Consider the following 10,987-nt stretch of genomic DNA (forward strand, 5'->3'; position numbering starts at 1 on the left):
CAAAAGCTAAAATCGCACTAAAAACGGAGAGCGCTACAACTCTAGGAAGTGCTAAGGTAGGGGAATACCCTCATCCGAAGTGACAATTAGAGGCCATAGCAAAAGTGAAGGAATGGGTGAAGGAGGCTCAAGAGCATCTAAAAGACGCTGAGCCCATCATAGAGGACAAGATCAATGACCTCTCCAGCATAAGCATGCCAACCTCACCTCCTCAACCAGGAGAAGCAACTGTACCACAAGCAGTGCCGCTAAGTCAAGCCTTGATGCTACAGGGCCGTAGATCAGCCACGGCCATTGGCCAGGACAATCCAGGTTAGGAGAAAGACGAGAGCACCCAGAAAGATGAGCACCCAACAATCTCGACCACGTTGGTGACTACCCCTGTAACACTTAGCCTGGGAGATCTACTTAGGCAGTATCCCACCCTATGGCAAGTTCTTAAGCAGTGGGTTGAAGGGTCACGAGAGTAGATCACGGCAAACCCTCATCTGCTAGGTTTAATGTCACATTAGCAAATGGTATGAGAGTCAAGCCATTCGGGGTGCTTAAGAATTGGCCAGTGAAGATCGCAGGTGTCCAATTCTCTGTGGACTTTATAGTCATGAAGGGAGTGGACTACGATATCCTATTAGGCTGACCTTGGATGCACAATGCTAGAGTCATCAAAGATTGGGGTAACATCTTGACCTTCCTTGGCAATAGAACAGATGCCTTGAGAATAGAGATGGACACTTGGAAGGCCTCACCAGTCGACTTAGATGCCATCTCTGCTATGCTCAAGGGTAACACCTAGGTCAAGAAGTTCTATGGGCCCTTGACCAAGTATATCCCATGCCCAGAGAGGACTAGCGGGATTGGATGCACGTCCTTGCTACAATCGACCTGCCGTTCTTAGATCATGAGGCGTATGAGCAAGCCATCAAAACAATCAGCAAGTCTAACGACACACCCTCTGTACCAGTCTGTATGATGGTAGGAACCCTTCGTGGGAAACCTAAGCCTGTCAACTTTCAAGTCCCAACCAACAAAAGGGAACTCCAGGAGATACTGGAATACTTAATGGACAAGCTAGCTGGCAATCTAGCTGCAAACTTCAAACCACTCCAGGATCTCTTAGATGAATCCGAGTGGCAATGGACCGGAGTGCATGACTTAAACCTCATGTATAACGGGGCCCTAGTTCCTGACCAACGACAAGAGATATATGAAGCCCTAGGAGATGAGGAGCAGTCTGACGGAGAGGACTCTAACGACAAATACGAAGACTACCAATCCTTTAGTGACGAAAGTGAGGGTGAGGTAGATATCGTGGAATACGACATTGAAGGACAAGAAATAGAGCAAATACGAGCAGACTCCAAGCCGCAGAAAAAGAGTATCTTCAGGATAGAGCGAGGAATCATGCGCATGGAATGTGATCGAGCCTGGTTGGAACATGTAGAAGCCATAGACCTTGAGCAAGCAGTCCTAGCCTAGCCAGGAACGACATCAGTGCTTAGGACAGAGTTGCCGTCTGAACTGCGCCCACCAGGGGAGACCACCTCTTCTTCTAGCGAGAATGGGGAGTTTGACTCTGAGTCGGAGGTTAGTTCGGATAGTGATCTAGAAATCCCTAGGCCACCCATGGCTAGATGCACCAAGGGGAACCTACCCGTCCACCTGAGGTGCAGACGATTAAGGCAGAAAAAGGCAAAACAACCCAGGGATACACGAACGGAACAACAACAAAAATTGCAGGACCTCCCTAAACGATTTACAAAATTCAAAAAAGGGGATAGGGTAGTAGTTCTATTAGGTGCCATGCGCCAAGGGCAAACAAGCGAACCAATCGAGGGACCAGCCAAGGTGAAGGAGGTGAACCTAGCCCAGGAAGGGGAAACACCCCAATCAGTCTTCATTGCCGATGACTTGACTGAGGAAGAAGAAACGAGTCTTGTCGCTCTCTTGCGAGAGTACATAGACGTGCTCGCCTGGTCCTTAGAAGAGCTTAAGGGAGTAGATTCGAGTGTCATGACTCACAACATATCCATGACACCAGATGCAATGCCGGTCAAGCAGCAACCGTACCCTATGAATCCAAAACACGCTCATGCTGTCAAAGAGGAGATTGATAAGTTGATGAGATTACAAGAAGGTGAATGCTGCTACTAAGAGGGACAACTATCCATTGCCGTACACTGAGCACATGCTTGAGAGAGTGGCATGCAAGGAAGCCTACAGTTTTTTGGACGGCTTCTCAGGGTACAACCAGGTGCAAGTGCATCCTGCGGACAGGCACAAGATTGCCTTCGCCACTGAGTGGGGCGTCTTTGCTTACATAGTCATGCCCTTCAGGTTGACTAATGCCCCTGCCACCTTCCAATGCCTCATGTGCACAATCTTTAAAGACATGCTTCGCAAGGAGTTGGAAGTCTTTGTTGACAACCTCTGTGTCCACTCGACCTGGATCGAACACTTAGACAAACTCCGCGTAGTCTTTGAGCACTGTCGCTTTTATCATCTCTCCTTGAACCCCTTAAAGTGCCAGTTTTGGGTAAAGCATGGATGCATCTTAGGACACGTGGTGTCGAAGAACAACATTGCCACTAACTTCTCGAAAGTCAGGGTTATTGTTGACCTTCCACCCCTAATCAACTACAAGGGAGTTCAATGCTTCCTAGGCTATACGGGGTACTATCGGCGGTTTGTACTGAACTATGCTTTGATCGCCAGACCTTTGTACAAGCTGTTGATCATCTTCAAATGGACCGAGGCATGCCAACGAGCATATGAAGAGTTGAAAAAGACTCTAGCCATAGCACCAATTCTACGAGCCCCAGATTGGACCATTACTTTCCACGTGCATATCGATGCTTCTAAGTTTGCCGTGGGGGCAGTGTTGTGCCAACCTGGCGAACACAACTTAGACTATCCAATGGGCTTTGCTAGCAGACAACTCACTGAGATGGAAATGAACTACTCGACGACAGAAAGAGAAGGATTAGCCATGGTGTTTGTTGTGAAGAAATTTTGGCACTATCTATTGGCCACACCCTTTACCTTTTTTGTGGACCATCAAGCCCTGCTCTATCTAGTAAACAAACCTTGCGCTACAGGACGCATAGCTCGGTGGCTCCTTCTGCTCCTGGAATTCGACTTCTCCATGGTTGTACGAAAAGGAAAACAGCACTACGTGGCTGACCAGATGTCATGCATTCCCATGGGAGAAGCCACTGAACAAGGCATTGTTGACGAATTACTCGACGCCCATCTATTTAACCTGTCTAGCGAGAGAGATTTATTCAAGGTTGATCTAATGCCATATTGGGTGGATGACATAGTCCAAGTGCTTGAACACGGACTGCCTGATCGACCAATAGAAAAAGCCCGACTTAGGTGATTAATCCTTAAGATCCAGCCCTATCAGCTGATTGCAGGCCAACTCTATAGGCTGGGGCAAGACGGATTGCTTCACAGATGCATATGCAAACATGAGATGCATGATGTGCTCTCAGAGGCACATAGCGGCATTGCTGGAGGACACTTTAGCGGAGATATGACAGCATGAAAAGTGTTGCAATCTCAACTTTGGTGGCCCATGCTTTTTCGCGATGCAGCACGATTCGTCAAGCATTGTGACAAGTGCCAATGAACAAAAGTCCCGATTCGCAAGGATCAAATGGAGTTGACCCCAGTTATTGCACGACAACCCTTCGAAAAATGGAAAATTGACTTCATAGGACCCATCAGTCCTGCGACACAGTATTCATAGGCCAAGTACATCATTGTGGCCATGGACTACCTCACAAAATGGGCAGAGGCAAGAGTGACACGAAAAAATGACGCTAGGACGACTGCCAAGTTCTTATGGGAGCAAGTGATCTTGCGATTCGGTTGCCCCATCGAACTGGTCAGTGACCAAGGCACGCACTTCATCAATGAAGTCTTCATCAATGAAGTGATAGCGCATCTCCCATCCACCTTTCTCATCATCCATCGCAAATGCTTGCCATACTATCCTCAGGCAAACGGTCAAGCAGAATCCACGAACAAGATTCTTGTCAATGTCCTGACCAAGGTGGTCTCAGCCTCACGCAGCGACTGGGACAACAAGCTGATGGCAGTCTTGTGGGCTTACCGCACAGCTTATAAAATGGCTGTTGGTCAAACCCCCTTCAGGTTGACCTATGGAACTGAAGTGGTTCTACCATTGGAATTCTTTATTCCTAGCCTGAGAATAGCACTTCAAGAACAATGGAAAGGGAAGGAGGTGTGGATGCAACGCTTGGTTGAACTCGAATGCTCTCAGAGACTCGGCTTCTAGCCACCCATGCGCTTATATGTGAGAAGGCCTGACGCAAGAGTTGGTTTGACAAGCATGTCAAGTAGCGTGACTTTGAACAGGGTGACTTAGTGCTCCTCTACTCAGTTAAGGGGCATAAGCAGAAAATGAAATTTAAAGGTCTTGGACCTTTCAAAGTTCGTGCGATCAGCCGCATAGGCAATGTCGAGCTCGAGACCTTAGATAGTGAGGGCATAGGCTTCTTCAATGGCAGTCGTGTCAAGAAGTACTACCCTCCCACCCATCCTTTGCACGAGCCCCCGATGTTAGAACCGCCTGTCAAGATACGAGTGGCCACAATCACTGAGATTGATGATGAGGATGAGGAAGCCGTAGAGCCGTAGAGCCCGCATACCTCCATATCACGGTCACTGCAAAAAAAACATGCGCTTTCAACGCTTTGATCGATGAAGGAGCAGATTTTAATGTCTTAACTCATGATCATTGGACTCAACTTGGCAGACCACCACTCCAACCCACTAATGCAAAATTAAGCCCATATGGGGTCCATTCCTACGCACTTCTCGGCAAGTGTAGAGCCACCATTTCTATCGAGTCTGAGACTATCCCAATGATTTTTTACGTGTTGCCAAATGCTAAAAACGCAGGCACGGAGTCGCTACTGGGGCGAACTTTCATAAAATAGACTCACTGCAATGTTGATTATGAGTCCAGTGTATCCACATCGCAGTAGGCAACGTTCGCATTGTCACAGCTTTCAGCAAGGGCTGCGCGACCTCATCACTGTCCGCAACGCCACCGGTAGAAATATCCGTAAAACCAAGTCCAAGGAGGGGGGTAGTGCACGGCCGCCACCTCCCAGATTTCATGAATCATAGCCCACAACAGCAAAACCTAAGGCCCAACAGCCTAGATTTCAATGGCAGCCGAAGCAGCCGCAACCGCCGCCTAGGAGTCGATGGTTTTATCCTCATAAAATCAAAAACTCTAAACCTAGGAGGCCAAGACACAGTCACAGAAAGCGCCGCATGATCAATCAAAGATGGGTCCCTAAAGCCCTCTTGCATGTGCAAGGCTACTACGTGGGCAACGCCTGACTGTGGATCCCTAAGGTCTACACGGCCAAAGGCACTACTCATACACCGCCCTCAAGCTTGATCAACCCAAGCCCCATAAACCCTCCACACCATAAGCCGCAGTGCTCTCCAAAACCACACCCATCCGACGCATCCACGCCTAAACTCAAGAGAGTCACACAAGCCTATTGGCCCAAACAACAGACTTCGTTACAAGAGTCATCACCCGACCAAGTCAATCTGACTCCCCAAATCCAACCTAAATGCAACAGTCCGTTCCTCGTGGCTGCTCCTAATCCACCCATAATCCAAGCAACCCAATCGCAGACTCAAGAACACTCCCAACCGCAACTCTTCATTGTCACAGGCTCTAGTTCGAGCAAACCTCGCGACCACCCGTCGACCTTACGCCCTCCTATGAACGCAAATCCTTTTTAGCGCTGGCCGCCGACCTCACTGAGGACACCGGGGATGATGTGGTGGAATGCATTAAATGACTAGACACCACCTTCATGTTGCTAGCACTAAGCTACGACCGCTTGGACTTAGGACTATTGGAGGAACCCTTTGCAGCTGAAGTTAAAATGATGCCATGCTCCTGGGAGACCTTTGAATTTGCATTTGCAAAAGCTTCTCGCTCCGCTGCTAAATTGCTCAACAACGAGATCTCCAAGGAGCAAGCCACCAAATAGCAAGTCATCACGTCATACGATTAGTGAACCACTTCTGCTATCACTGATCAAGAAATCACAGCATTATCAAAGCTCGCTAATATTGACTCCCCGTTCTTGAGGCATTGGTACACTCGTAGGCTGCAATGGGAAGTTGAAGGGTGCCGCATAATGACCAACGTTGAGCAGCGCCGTGCTATCAAAACAGCGGAATACGACCCCACATATGTCGTGCCAACCTCGTATATAGTGTTAACCAATCTTCAAGGCCGACCCATGGAAGAACACATCAAAGGACACCCCTACCTCGATCGTTTGTTGATTGAGGAAGAGTCACACATTGCTAGCCGTGTCAACTCTGATGACTTCCTAACAGATGTTCTCACATACGTCATGCAAGTGGGGATTCAACCCTCTGATCTGGACTGCGAAGCTCACTTAGAATACAACCCCCAGTTCTATGATTGGCTCCTTCACAAGTAACTCCTACACCACCATGCCGAACGCCCTTGCCCTTCTGACCCTAAATCCTAGGAAGGATTCTTCTCAAGCTGGAAGGGGAAGGGGTAAGGTGAATAAGGTGAATAAAATCAGGCCAATCAAATCAAAACTAGTGAAACACATAAACATATATTATGAAAAATGGACGGGGTAGGAAAAAGGGCATGGAAACTTTGAAGTAAAGGGCAAAAAGTCAAAGTCTGAAAAGGAAAATCTACATTGGTTCTTAATGAATTCATGCAAAAAGCATAGAGTTTTTCTTTTTCAACAATCAGCAAATTTCTATGTGGAAAGCACTAATGAAAATTACGGTTTATGACAGGAACGAAAAATGTCACAATAAGACCGTGCCCACCGGCTTCCATTCACAGAAGAGGAGAGAGTGCAGTATAGCATCACCCTGGAGAGCTGCGCCTACAACCAACTAAAATTTCAAACTATTCACAACATAGAAGGATTGGTGGCTAGGAGAGTCATTGAAAACTGCAACTTCACCAAGTACCTGGAAAGATTCGCACAAGAACCTGACCACACAAGGTGCGCGGAATTTCTCAGGTCTTACGACCTCGACAACGAATGCGGCACCGTCACAATAGGAAGGGGACAAAATGCCAAGCAAGTGTTGGTTTGCTTAACCCCCGCCTTGGTGAAAAAGGCGCTGGGACTAGAACCGAAAATAGAAAAGAAGCAGAAGAGAGATGTGTATGCCATGCTGGGGATGAGAAAGGAGGACGTGCTGACAAATGACGGCATCAGCATTCAAGATATTCCTGATGCAGAAACCAGATTGCATGCAAAATTGGTACACGCGCTCTTTTCCAGCCAGCGCTATAACCAATTGATGCACTGAATCAGTGTGCCGGTACTGGAGAATGTGGCGGCTCATACCCTGCATGAAGTCGATTGGAACGGCTATGTACGCAAAACCATCGACCAAGCGGCTAAAGCACCAGCTTTGGGAAGTACGCCAACAGGTGGAGGGTCTCCAGCTTCCAAGGCCACAGAAAGGAAGAAGGCCTCATCCAAGGCCTCATTTACCAGCTACAGAAGCATTTTGACTGCACTCATCTAGGAGGTAGTAAAGGAGACACAGAATGCAGAAGAAGGAGAAGGAGAAACACCGGATAGGTCGCCTCCTCACCAGGACAAAGAAGGGTCATTGACAAAACCGAGACCAAGGAAGAAGGAGAAGAACAGAAAAGTAAGAAGACGACCAAGAAACCCAAGAAGAAAACAACCCAAAGGAATAAAAAGGATGACGAAGGCCGCAAGAAGGAAAAAGAGGACTTGGAAAGAGCCAAAAAAGAATCCCTTAAGGAGGCCAAGGAGAGGGAGAAGAAGAAGAAACAGGAAGAAGAAAAGGAAAAGGAGGAATTACAGAAGGCAAAGAAGGCATCAAAACAGGAGGCTGAGGAGAGAAAAAAGAAGGAAAAGGAAGAAAAAGACAAAAAGGAGGAAGAACGCCAAAAAGCAAAAGCGGAAAGGCAAAGAAAAGCCGCGGAGGAAGACGAGGAACTAAGAAGAAAGGAGGAAGAAGACCTGGCTAAGGCTACACGCCGATCTATCGAACAACAAAGCAGGGTAGATGAATTGGGGAATCTAAGCCCACAAAGAGAAGAAGGGCCTGGTTCTAGCACACAGGCATCGAAAATCGTGCCGCCCGCTGTCATTGAGGGCAAGGGCAAGGCCCCAATTCACACGATTCCTCCCCTCATGGTGCCTCCCACCGAACCAACCACCATCACCCCCAGCATCCCGACCAGTGCCGATGTTTTAAATTTCGTGGCATGGATGTAATACTTCATCAACAAAGAAATGGGCCAGGGACAAAGCACCGAAACTACGGCCATAGGGCAAAAGAGGCCAACCACTGATGTAGAATCAAGACAAGACCCTAAACGGCAGAAGGTGGAAGCCTCGACATCACCAACCCACACAACGATGACGCCATCAGCTAACTATGACGAATACGTCGCCGAGCTACTCTCCCAATTGAAGAAAGCTAAGGAGGAACGAAAGATAGCTGTGGCTGAGTTGGTGGCTAAAAAGGAGTCAGTAGCTGCCTTCCAACTCGACAAAACTAGAATGATAGCCATGCAGCAAAGGGAGATCTCGGATCTCAAGCAAGAAGTGAAGGCTAAGGACGATAGGGAAGAGCACTGGAGGCAGCTACTAGACAATGAAACACAGGAACTTGTGAAAATGTAGAGAGAACACAAGCTCCTGATCATGCAGTATGAGGAGCTCATTGCAAAAACCGCCAAAGTTGAAGAGCTTATGGCTGAGCTCAATGCCAGGGACGAGGAAAGAAAACAGAACATGGAGTAATAGTAGAACGAGATCGAGTCCCTGACCGATCAGCTAAACTCCTTAAAAGAAGAATAGGAGAAGCTGGTTAGAGAACGGGAAGACCAAGAACAAAGGCTCACGACCCTGGCTCTAAGGCAAGGAGAGAGCCTAGAAGAGATGAACAAGAAAGAAGAGGAGTGGGCCACACAGAATGAAAGAAGGGTGAAGACACTGGCATGTCGCCTTGCTCTGGTGGAAAAAGAGAAGATCATTGCAAAGAAAAAGGCAGAAGCTACCCAGGTGGCCTTCGGTGCCCAACAGAAGGCCTTCCTCAACACAATCATGGACACCACCCGCCCAGAGGAGGGAGAATCGTTGGAGGTGGCACAAAAGAAGCTTAACATTGCACGCAGATCCCTGCATGCAGGACTGCAAATGCCACCCCAACCTGCAGAGGTTAGACTGAGCATGAAAGAGCAAAGGAAATACCTACTGCTGGTCGGCCTAACCCCCTAGGAAGTAGATGCCATAGGATTTGAAGAGAGAGCACCACAGGGAGACCGGCAGGGGGAGGAAGCAGAACTCGAATTCGACATGGGCAGATTCAGAGATGATGTGATCCCACAACCCCCCTCGCCACAATCTCAAGAGCAACAACAGGAGGACCCATCTGCGGAGAGACAAGTCGCACTTAAAGAGAGACGCAGGAAGCTAGTCGAAGAAGCCAGGAAGTAGTTAAGGGCCAAGCCAGCCGTGCAGTTGTCCGCACCCCTCCCACCTTGCCCTGATGACATCCCAGCTGGATTCCACGCACAGCTAGTGGTTTGGGAAGGACAAGGAAAAGAAAACGATCCATTCACCTTTAGCTTTCTCTTGCCCAACAACCTGCGGAGGGTCTTGCCGCTTAAGGTGATGGAGGAGGTGATCGCGATTGCTGGCCGACTAGGGCAAAAGTGGCTAGAAGAGAGAGAGAGAAGACCCCCACCTCTTGGGGAACTGAAAAGGTCGACTACTGGCAAAATAAAGTTTTTGAAGTTCCACATACAGTACAGGGCTATAAAAGCCAACCCATGTGGAGGAGGCAAGTATGCGACATTAGTATGCTCTCCTGGATGGCGTTTTGTAACACGTTGCCCTTCAAGAGGAATAAGCCCACATACATGGCATACCCTCGAAGGGTAGGTGTGGATTTTGATGCCACCCTCCACGAGCGTTACGGCTTTCCCATTATCTATAACTCCAATGTAGTATCCTTTGAACATGCCCTCCTCTTTAACCTAGAAAGCCTAGATGACTCTATGATGCGCTTCCTCGTAGATTTCTCTTCATGTCTCGACCCAGCTTTTGTAACTACATGTAACTACCTTAGATTACTTAAGCTATTACTTAAGCAGGACCCGACTCCACAAGAGCGTGGCCTGCCTCTCCTCTTCTTTGACTCTAACGCCATTGACAGCTGCACCATGGCTCGTCTCATGATGAGGGCTAGTCTCCTCCCCTCCTTTTGCCTAGCCCTCCTAGAAGACATGAATGACAGCCATTTTACTAGGTGTAATCACCCTTTCCTCTCCACCACCTCTCTCCACGCCCGCATGAATCTGAAAGGATACATGCAAAGCTACCAATTTTTGAGCAAATCCATCCGACCCCCTTCCCCTCCTCATTCAGATGAAGAGAATTAGGCCCTGGCTATCATTCTACTACTGTAACTTCAAAAAAAAAAAAGAGAGCGAAGAAAAGAACAGCATGAAAGGAAAAGCACGAAAAACACTCTCCATTGACTGGACAACATAGCCCACTTGCAGAAGCACTTACCACCACCTAAAGCACGATCACTGCACCCAGGGGTTCTCAAGTTAGGCGTGCAGGGTGGCTTCGATCGGCGGGCTCCACTCCTAACCCCCTAGCCCTTTTGCTCCCCCACTCCACACTTAGGGCACATCAAGGGAAGGACATACCTAGGGAGGTAACACTCGCCTATGGTTAGACATGTCACCCTAAGCCACTTGCACCACACCTCCCTTGGCACAAATGGGGTCCTCAAGTGTGGGACATCACCCAGGCTTGCCTGCGGTTAGACCCACATCCCCATTCCACTAGCACGAGCACAATGCACTAACACAATGAGGTAGGCACTCCCCTTAGAAACAGCACCGCACCTTCTCCTT

This window comes from Lygodium microphyllum, chromosome 28, assembly GCF_053477565.2.
Source record: "Lygodium microphyllum isolate KBCC chromosome 28, Lygodium_microphyllum_v1.1.10, whole genome shotgun sequence".
NCBI lineage: Eukaryota > Viridiplantae > Streptophyta > Polypodiopsida > Schizaeales > Lygodiaceae > Lygodium > Lygodium microphyllum.